The sequence below is a fragment of the Chaetodon trifascialis genome, chromosome 20 (assembly GCF_039877785.1).
Source record: "Chaetodon trifascialis isolate fChaTrf1 chromosome 20, fChaTrf1.hap1, whole genome shotgun sequence".
NCBI lineage: Eukaryota > Metazoa > Chordata > Actinopteri > Chaetodontiformes > Chaetodontidae > Chaetodon > Chaetodon trifascialis.
In genome coordinates this window covers 12,851,670-12,862,686 of record NC_092075.1, presented here as the reverse complement: position 1 = coordinate 12,862,686, position 11,017 = coordinate 12,851,670, and the positions used below count along the sequence as shown (strand labels likewise).

Sequence of the window (11,017 nt, the reverse complement as noted above, 5' to 3'; positions counted from 1 at the left end):
GTGAGTTGTGGCTGCTGTCTCTAATGTTTGTTATGTAGGAGAGGAGGTGGACTGGATTGTAAAGGATATTTCAGAGCTCACCCTGGAACTGAGTGTGGTTGTGTGTGTGTGGAGGCAGGAAAAATGAATGAAAGCATGAGTGAATGAGTGTAATTTAGTCATGCTGGAATTATGTTGGCATCTGTTCTTTTGCATTTTTAGTCTGTTTTCCACGTAAGACATATTTCCTCGGAAGACCGCAAAGCAGCCGAATGCTGACGTGATTGATAATGTGTGCATGAATGTGTGTGCGTGCACGCAACCACGCTGGACTGAGCGTCCTTTGGATGGCCTCGCGTGGGAGACAGATGAAAGATCCACCTCTGCTTATTCCTGGAATGTCAGTCGGGTGGGTGAACAATAAATGCGGTCAGTCTGGGTTGAAGCTGCGGGTCTAGCCTCTCTCAGACGACTCCTGCGGCTCTGAGTATGGAATTCCAATCACAGGTGTCTGCCTGGCTGTCTCTTTCAGCCTGAAATGTGACCGAGTAAAAGACAATTCCCCGAAACTCTTCACCAGCTTTTAGCACAGACCAGGACAAAAGAAATCCACAAACAATTATCCGCAGTATCCCTAACCACTAAATTGCAGCCTTCGAGCTATGGCACCTGTAATAGAGCAGCGGCAAGCAGATAGATGTGCAGCCTGGAGCGAAAGACATGAGCACTGGCTAACTTTGCTGTCAGGCCCAAGCCCCACAACAGTGTGTTGCTCAAAGAAGCACATTAGGAGGGCTTATTTTGCTGTAATTCCTCAGTAAAGTTTCCATTGTAGAGGCTGTGCCAGCTCAAGAGAAGTCAAACCAAACACTGCTCGGGTAGTTCAAATATTTGACATAATTTTCAGACATCGAGAGTTGTTTACCGAAGCACGCTTTGCTGCAGTTGAGTACGTTTTGCCTGTTGTCTCTTTCTGGTTTTCTGCTCTTGAAGTGAGGAGTGTTTTATTGCCCAATATATTGCAACAGATTTTGGACTGGCGCCCTGCTGGACCAGACAGGCAGCAGGCATCACACACCCGCTCCAGTGCCAGGATGAGCTGGAAGGAGGGGAAGAGGCAGTCAGGGTAGTGACAGAGAGAACTGGAGTATTAACTGGGAGAATGAGAACACTGAACGATGAAGATCGAGGGGAAGTGTGTGAGCACAACACGTGGTTTTTCATGCGTACTGTACCTGTACAACAAAGTTAGTGAAGGCTTAACGTTGTTAATGTTCTGCTGTTGTGATTCCGTGCTAAACACATTACTGTCATCTCTCTGGGTAGCGTTACTGTGTGAAACCTGATCCTGCTCATTGCCTAAATATCCTGCACAGAGAACAGCTCGCTGTGCTTCTATAATTCATTTATTTGAATAGAGCCACCGACACAGTGGCCATGGTGGAATCAGCTAAAATGCTTTTCCAGACAGGATGCGATATTGTACGATCGCATCCTGTCCGGAAAAAGACATCTCAGACATATTTGCAGGCGAAAGTAAAAGACATCTTTTCGCTTGTAATTGCCATCCCCTTACCATCAATGCTGAAGAACAAAGCTAACATTTGTTGCTCTAACAGCAATTAAGATTGTGCACAGTTAGCATCAAACCAAGATAGTGAGTCCCCAGCAAATGGCTAGCTAATTCCCCAGCTGCTATGTTTAGGATTATCACTGCACTGTCTGCTCTCATTGTTTTAACATCTTTTCCACAACAGTGAGCCCTGTGGGGTGTTAGCAAGGGCAGGGACTGAGATGGAGGATTGGGGGGGCGGGGGGTGGGGTGGGTGGGGGCGGATGTGTTGCAGACAACGTTGCATTTAGTGGGATAATCTGGAATTTGAGCATAAGAAGTAAAATGTTGGGTAGACACCCTGCAGAGTGGTCTTGTTTTCTAGTTGGGGTTTAAGCTGAGGGCAGACCGGCGTGATGTTGACAGTGAAGGTGATGATAACGATGAATATTGCATCATTCTGGGCCCCCGGTGGTGTATGGTTCCAGTCAACCAGAACGGAGACAGAGGATAGTAAGGGAAGAAGAGTTTGAGAGTGTGTTTTTGGTGGGCGGCGGATGATAATAATGAGGAGTGGGACGGTGTTGTGAGGAAGACTAAGGGAGGCAGAGTGCAAGGCAGAGCTGTCGTTTCTCGCTTCATTGGTCAGGGATGCGGGGGCTGCAGAGAGGCACAGATGGGAAGAACTCTCCCGTTGCGTAACAGAAACACAGAGTCAGGCTCACACACAAAGACACACATGCTTGATGTTTACTCTTATACCTTGAGGCTGCTTTGCCTTCAGGACTAGGTGTGCACATATGAGTTGCCGTGCTGCAGCTCAAGATAATGGTCAGACTGGGTCGTAGAAGACGGATGTTTCCTGCCGCTGGTTGACCCGAGTCTGGAGGAGTCACTCCATCTGCTGGAGCTTCTCTTCTCTTCTCTTCTCTTCTCTTCTCTTCTCTTCTCTTCTCTTCTCTTCTCTTCTCTTCTCTTCTCTGCATGCCAACCACAGTAGTAATTGCTTCATGTTGTGTTTTGTTTATTTCATGTTGGTGGGGGTTTTCAGGATGAAAAGTGCATGCTGGGCAGAGATGAGCAGGTCTTTTTGACTGCAACAGAAAAAGCTGAGTGACAAAATGAGTGGAGGATTCAAATAAAGACATTTCCCTCGAGTGTCGTTCAGTGGGAAAACGGAGATGCCTGGCAAGTGAAAAGTAGGCCTGTGAAAAAATAGCAAGACATGTTTGGAGGCACATGCTTCATCTGCCAGCTTTTCATTTTTGAACTGAACCGGAGGAACGCGAGCATGTTACGTTAAGCATTTGATCATTTGTGCAGAGTAAGATGATTGACGAGCCTTTTTCACATCGCCATGACTCCTCCTCCTGCAAGCAGTGTAAACGTGAAGAAAGTTCTCATTAAATACAGAATATTGAAATGAAAATGGACTTCAAAGTAGGCAGAAGTTCATAGTCAGGTCTGTGTTGGAAGAAACAGAAAAGGTGCAGTAAAATGAATTGAACAGAGCCCACACATATTACCTGCTGAAAGTTTTACTGAGGGTTGAAGAAAGGAAGCTTTCATTACTCTGTGTATTGAAATGGGTGGTGACCAAAAGTGTTTCTCCATACGCTGTTTCCATTGATTCATTTGAAGGGAAATCTGCCTCTGAAGCAAGGAATACCTGTGGGTTTGTGTCAGTGAGGCCAGGGATGCCAACGCAGAGCAGACCTGAGACAGTTTCAGTGGTTGTTTGTACATATCCTCCTCCTCCCTCAGCTGGGTCCTGTTGACGGCTATATTTTTAGGCAGGTTCAGCCTCTTGCTGCCTTTCCTCAGCCTCTCAGGCCTCCGGGTGATTTGTCACCTCATTTTCATAGCGTTCTGATGTTATATCAATGCACATATGCGGTGCTCCAGAGTAGTTTTGCTGGCTGATTACTGAATCCCAGTAAGCCTGGTGTTGGTAATGTGCAGACCAGAAAAGCATCCGGGGATAGAGGTTAAAACTCTGCCATATCTGTATCTATATCTATTTTGAAACTTTTTAAAAATGCTCTGAACACCACAATTTAAATTGCATTAATCTATAAACTTCCAAAACCTGGACATCCCTGCTCCCAAACTATCTGGATATGTAGATGCCACCAGAGGTTATTAGAAAAACAGTCATTTTAGTCTAAATGTGGGTGAACTGACCTTTGGAAAAGCCTTGAAGGCGAGAGGCCATGGCTTGTTTGGGGTTGAAAAAAGTTTCCATTTCACTTTGTAATAGATGTGAAATTGTAGAGCAAAATGAGTGCGACAATATTTAGCCGTTAGCTTGCGAACATCATGACCTGTTTAGAGTGAAGAGTAAAAAAGAGCTAATATGAAATATGGTCAACAGAGCTCACCTGACACATAATAAAATGCTGTTTAATGATTATATTTAAACAGTATTATTATTATTTTTCACAAAAATATAACAGAACATACCTCAAAGTACAAAACATTATGCTAATGATGTTTTTGCTAACTGACTGGATAGGCTAACTTCAGCTAGCATAATCTGATGTTTACCGCTCATTTTCAACTATATGAATACTACTAATTACTAAATAAATACTACACATTGTGGGGACTCGTACTTGTGGTGACAAAATGCAGGTTGTGTGTGTGTGTGTGTGTGTGTGTGTGTGTGTGTGTGTGTGTGTGTGTGTGTTGCATGTATTATAATGTGTGTGTGTCACAGAGAGCAGGCCTTGTTGTCACTGAGGGACCTTTGCAGATTAAATCAGATGATGTCATCAGCTTTGCTCTGTGTGTTTCTGGGTATTTTTCTAAATATATTTGTTGCTTAAAATCTTGATGTCAGACATACACTTGCACTTAGTTGCTGGGAAATCAGAGTCACTTGTGTGTGTGTGTGTGTGTGTGTGTGTGTGTGTGTGTGTGTGTGTGTGTGTGTGTGTGTGTGTGTGTGTGTGTGTGTGTGTGTGTGTGGGGATTTTCTGCGGAAATGTTAAATCCTGTAAAAAGCAGGCGATCGGTGCAGTTGACCGCCTCCAGCAGTGATGCTGGAGATGAGTGGAGGCTGTTTCTTCTTCTCTGAGCCTTTGTGTGTGCGTATGTGCAATTGGTGCACCATGTGATTTCAGAGTGTGTTACCATGTACGTTTGCGTGTAGGGGGCGGGGTCGTAGATGAAAAGGAATGATGGGTAGAGACAGCTCACAAGATTTTGTCTGTGGTACCTCCGGCCAACCTCACATGCTCTCCAGAAGTCCACCGTGGCACAATGACCCCCTTTTCACACTGGTGGGTGGGGGGGGGTGTTCGGTAAAAAGATTAATTCAGTATGTGCTATTGAGTGAGCCCGGCAGTGAAAGCCTCTGTTACCTCAGCCGACACGCAGGAGCTGCAGGCTCACAGCCGGGCCCTGAGTGCTGGAAAGGACAGGAGAGAAGCATGGGAGGATAAGAGGAGGTGGAGGTGGAGTTTTTGGGGGGGAAGCGGATCTGCCTTTCTTGCCAGCTGGGTGCTCAGCTCAGCCTTTCATGGGGCTGGAGCAACCTGCTCAGACCAATTATGCAGGCACAAAACGGCCCCTTTGTTCCCTTTTTCTGGGATCAGTTTTGCAGGAAGAAAACTTCCTTTCTGAGGAAAAAAAATTAAAAAGGCTGTTTACTCATCCAAGATTCGAGTTAGCTAGCTTGTCTGTAATATTTCTGATGCACTTTATTCTTTTAGGATCACATATTTAACTGCATTTGATTGTAATAACCGCAAATGTAAAACATAACAGTTCTGTCACCACGTATGTGAAATTATTTAAGTACATGGCCACGTTCCAAAATTGTCTGCCAAGTATAAATGATTCAAATAACACTTGTAAATGTCATGTCGAGTGTTTGCTTGTTAGTGTGTATTTCAGTCTTGTCTGGTGCTGTTGCACCACATGTCTCTGCAGTAGACGTCCAGCCTGGCATCAAGGCTGGCTTAGCGTCGCTGGGTTGGCAGTGGGCATGAGGGTGGAGCAGCTCCAGCAGCTGCCCAGTGAGAGTCAAACTGCCTGGCTCTGTTTGTGGGCTGCCAGTGGACCTCTGTATGTGTGTGTGTGTGTGTGTGTGTGTGTGCGTTTGAAGTCTGTGGAAAAAATGGTTTTAAGGAGGGTGTGTGTGGCCAATGTCCATTAGCTTTAGGCCCAGGGAGAATTTTCAAATGTTCGAGCTAACGTTTGGGTGAAGGGAAGCAGATTGGACCATCATAACCGGACCCTGCAGACAGACATGCAGATACAAACACACATAAACACAAACTCACAGCCCTCCAAAGGGTAATTACTCTTCCCTGCTTCTGTTTATTTCTTCTCCGTTTAGTGTGCGCTTGTGTACTTCTTTTGCCAAACACCCAGCCACAATCTTTCCTCTGGTGAACGACAGCTCTTGTTAAAAAAAAAAAAAAAAAAAAAGACTTGGAAAATCCCTTACATAAATTCTGGTGACTTGTTTCTCCCCATGTGCAACTGCCTGCCCTGTTGAACAGCGGCCATCTTGGCTCGCTGGAACTGTGGCCCACGTTGTCACAGTCACTGAGCTTGTCATCTGGACCGGCCACAATGCGAGGAAACTGTGCTAGTTAGCATCCACCGCTAACCACTCACCACAGGCCGCTGGCCTTGTAGTGTCAGCTTGCCGGTGTGTGTTTTCTGGTTTTTCTAGGTATCCTAGCTTAGCTTCACGGATCATTAATCACAGCCAGCTCTCTAAGGGACCTGGTTAAGGTTGGGGGGTGGGATGGAAAGAAAGACCTGGTTTATGGTCTCGGCGGTTGAGACCACAAGTCAACGTGGCGTCTATGAAGATTAATGTCAAAATGACCCAAAAGGCCCACAGATTCTCTGGTGCTTTAGTCTGGCCCTTAAGGAGCATTCCACCTATTTTACACATCACATTTGCCAGTCACAGTGAGCACGACACAGCCTGTGGAAACATGTGTAGTGTCTGTGCAGTCTGGGGAAATTAGCTTGAAAGATGTTAATCAGTCAGTCATTGCATCATGGAAAGTGCAGGATCCAGTATTTTTGGTTCTTGACACACAAGTGACTAAAGGTCAGGACATCACTGCCTCTCTATTCTTGATCCCCAAACTTTGTGGAAGTTCTAAACTGCTGCTTTTTTTAAAAAATGTAATGATTTTAAGTCTAATTGAATATTTTGTGTGTCTTTTGACAGGTGCATTTTCAGACATGATCCAAGCCCTAAGGGTGGCGGGCAAATAACAAAGTACCTGTAGAAATGTGTGAAAAAGTGTATGCCATATGTATGAAATGTGAAATTCATAGATTCAGGTGAACCTTTAGGATTGTGGCTCGCATACAATTGAAAGCCAAGTGATACTCTGCTCTGGATTAGAGGGCAACAGAAACCTGTCTAGTCATGCAAACATGTAAGCCTTAATCTCCACTCTTCAGTCTGGGAATTAGAAACTGGCTAACAACCAGATTACAGTTTTTCCCCCATATAACACAGCCACACTCATTACAACACTAATGCATGATGTCCTATATATCACAGCTGGGATTATCATCACTCACAACCCATCAGCAGGTTACACAGACATGATAGTTGCATAGCAGAAAAATTGGCACAATAAAAGGGATAAAATGCAGTATGCACTGAGTAAATGGTGACTTTTCTTCACTGAATTGCGATAAGGTGTGATTAGTGGTTTGCGTTCACTGTGCTGCAATGTGTAGATACTCTGGGCTTTTAGAAATGCACAAATGCAGCTTTTCTTTTATCTAATGAGGCTTTTTCTCTCTTTCCCCACCACAGTTCTTCCCTAAACTTCCCCTCTCTTCTCTTTCACTTATTGAATCCTCTTTTCTCCATCTCATCCTACCTTTTCCCATTTCCCTTCTCTCTCTGTCTCCTCTCTATTTACAGTATGCTCCATTGAAACAGCTGCTTCTAGTTTCCCTTTGCTTGGAGCCAATTAGAGGTGCATCACCTTTCCGCCTTTCTTTCCGTGGGTTTTCCAACGTAGCAAAGGGGGAAAGTAGGGAGAGATCAAAGTCACGACCCTCCCTGCAGGAGCAGACAGGCTCTCTATGTAATTGTCCAATAGGGGTTTAACTGGCGAATGCCTATAAAACAACACAATCAATGCCAAATGTCAGCAGCCGGCCTGCTTGTTACAGAACAGTATGGACTGCAGGGTCTATTCCCCTGTGCCTGCATGGCTGATTCTCCTACAGTCTTTGTGTCTTCTCTCTTCTTTTCCCCCAGCTATTTAATGTCTATTTTCTTCCATCTGTCTATCTGTCCATCATGCACCCCTTGAACACGTATGTGAAGCTTAAGTGTGTGGACAGACAGTTAAAAGCTTGTGATTCTTTGGAAAATGGGTTTAGTTGACTTTAATGGACTTAACCCCGGCTTACTGTCAGCAGTAAGGATTGTGGATCACTGAGGGTTAAGCTATGTGTGTAGGATGTAGTGTTTTCTGTCCTTCACATGTTCAGTGTCCTTGAAATCAAACGCATCGGCAACATCACGGATGCAGATAATAAGAAGCGTCATGCACAGCTCTGTAGAGATCCATGGTTATTTGGTACAGTGGAGACAAAAAAGTCCGAAAAGAAAAGAAAAGTCCTACAGTCTGACTATGGTTTTTGTTGTAGATTCAAATATTAGCGAAATTTCACATGAATGTATCCTGGCTTCTAGAAGAGAGGCAGAGAAGGTAGGCTGTGATCACACTCAGCCCCAGCTGGGCACAGATGCAGGACAAAATCCTTGATGGTCAAAACATTGCCTCATTAAACACTCGGGAGCTTGCAAATCCAGTGCGGGGACTCCCTCTCTTTTTCCTTCGCTTGAAGAGCAGCGGAGGAGTCGTCAGTACGACAGAAAGTTGTTTCTATAGCGAAGCTGAAAGGCTGCAGGAGGGGGAGGAAGTGCTTCAGACCTTATTAGCTTTTTGTAGCTGCAGATGATGAAGAGCTACAGGATGAGACACCTCGCCTCTGTCAGACAGGACACACACACGCACCTACTCTCTCCCAGACTGTCTGTCTGTGTCTCTCACTCAGTCGCATGCAGATGCAGACATACTGCATCGATCTCCCTGCAGACATGTCGCTCGGACTCCGGTTTAGGTTCAGTGGCATTTTATCAAATCCAGTTTGGAATCAGCTTATCGAACCTGAAACCCTGAAATCCTTTTTCTCATTTCACTTGGCTTTCAACATTTGAAAGCGTCTGACCTTCAAATATCACTAAAGATTTCATTGAATAGGCAGAAACAACACCAAATTGTAGCCTCATTAAAACTCATAACATTTAGCTGCGACCTGACAGATTGAAGTAATAGGTGCATCTTTCTCACTTAAGATCACCTTATTTTCCTGCGGCTACTTCCTGCAACCAATGGAGCTCCGGTTGATGAGATTGTTCCAGTGCAGCTGACTCACCGCTCTGTTGTAGAGTGGTTCTTTCTCTGAGAAAACTGTGGATGAATACATCCAAATATATGCATTACATGCTTAATTTTCTGCAGCATTAACATTTATAAGCTAGAGCTGATGAATAATTTTAACTGGCAAAAGCAATGGTCAGCGCTTGAGGAGAGACAAAAGATTCGATTAGAGAGTCATTAACTTTGAAACTGCTGTCCAGGTGTTACCCTTTACCGACCTGGAACCGAAGCTGAAATGGAACCAGCTATCCGAGCCCGAAACCTAGCTGGCACACACACACAGCAAAACAAAGAAGTCATTACAGCCAGCCAGGCCTTCATCTACCTTTACAGTTACACTCTGGGCCTTCTGCCTCCTTTGGGCCTGTCAACTCCCCCTCTCTCTCATTCTGTGTGTGTGTGCCTCTCCCTCTTCCCTTAGGCTCTTTGTTATTAGACTGTGTGCACGCTGGGCAGCTGGAAGAGTTTGCTCAATAAATGGCACTTGTTTCAGGCTGCACGGGCTATTAGAGGTGGAGGTGTGTGTGCTTTAGGTTTTCAGGGGTAAATGTGAGAGAGAGATATAGAGGAAGAGAAGTTTTTAAAAGAGAGAGAGAGAGAGGGAGAGAGACTGCAGCATGAGGTAGCCGTGCTATGAAAATAGCACATTATCAAAGAAATGAGTAAAGTGGCTGGCTGTTGATTAACGTTGCAGATGGCTACTTCTGTCTGGTGAGGGCTGTGGATCAGAGCCAGTGGAAACTACTACTGGAGCAGAGAAGGAGAATCATCACACTGGGAAAATGACTTAAACCTAATGTTTCAGGTCATCTGTTTGTTTAAGAGGGAACTTTTCTGCAATTCTACTGTTGGGTTAAAAGTGCGGAAGATGCACACAAGTTGCTTTGTCCTGCACGTGGAAGCACAGACGTGGTGAAAAATGTTTTTGTAAGAGCGTGAATGAAGGCTTGAAAGGGAAAGAAAGAAGTTTACAGTATGTAACAAGTGATGACACTGTAACTGCATTTCAGTGTTTCAATAAGAGCAAGGAAGTGTAAGTAATTAACAGGAAATTAATTGAAAGATAATGTCAGTTATCATCAGGTATGTCAATTATTTCACAAAGTCTCTTGTGAACATGGTGAAAAGGACTCCATATGAAGGCGCCAACAGATGCATATGCATTCAGGATAGATGCTGTGGAGGCTGTTTGGAGGATGGGCTCACAGATGGAGGTAGGACGGGCGAGTGGGAGAGACCGACTGTGCTTTGGTCCGATTGATTTTGAGGAAGAGTCACAGTCTGTCCTGTCTGAACAGACATTTGTTAAATGTCAAAAAAGATGAGGGAAAAGAAAAACATTTCAGCAGATGTGAAGAGAAGTTTGGTTTCTGTTGGGTATTCTCCGACTCTGGCTCCCTTTATTGTCTGTTGTTTGTTGAGCCGCTCGTTGCAGAGGGACTGGAGAACAGTAGGCTCCTGGGGAAGATCAGATTTCAAGTTGCGATCTGCCTCCCTCCCCTTCCTCCGTCTCATCTCTGAATGCCCTTCGGTAACATCCCTCCTTCTGTGATATCTCTTTTATGTCACTGAATATCCCTTTCTCCATCCCCCTGACCATTTTGCTCTCTCTTCCTTTTTCACTCAGTGCTATTCAGCCTGGAGCGCACTGTACTAAATAAAGGCTGATTTTAAGCCCAATTTGACCATGACAACTGATTTTCAAGTTCGTGAAGAGACTGCGCCTGTCTTCAGAAACACAGCGCACATCACAGTGGACAGTCACCAAAAGCTATCTTAGGCTTTGAATTTGCTGCCTGTAGGGCTGAATGACATTGAAAAAGAATCTAATTTTTAGACCTGTATTGTGAGATAAAGCCTTCCTCACTGCAGAATATTGATAACTATTGAAAATAGATATGAAGGTAACTGATCTCCAGTCAGTAACAGTTGTTTTCTTCATCTGCTCCATCCATGATCTACTCCCTCTTGCATATGAGGACAGGGTGTGTGCATGTGAAGCCCAAGTTCGGTGTTTTCCGGCCTCTGATTGGTTAGA

General features: G+C 44.7%; 1 protein-coding gene across 1 annotated transcript in view; it reads left to right on the top strand.

The window, feature by feature from the left end:
* bcr (BCR activator of RhoGEF and GTPase) overlaps positions 1-11,017 on the top strand; it is an 84,939-nt gene that overhangs the window by 3,355 nt on the left and 70,567 nt on the right. The gene's annotated exons all lie outside the window — the stretch shown is intronic.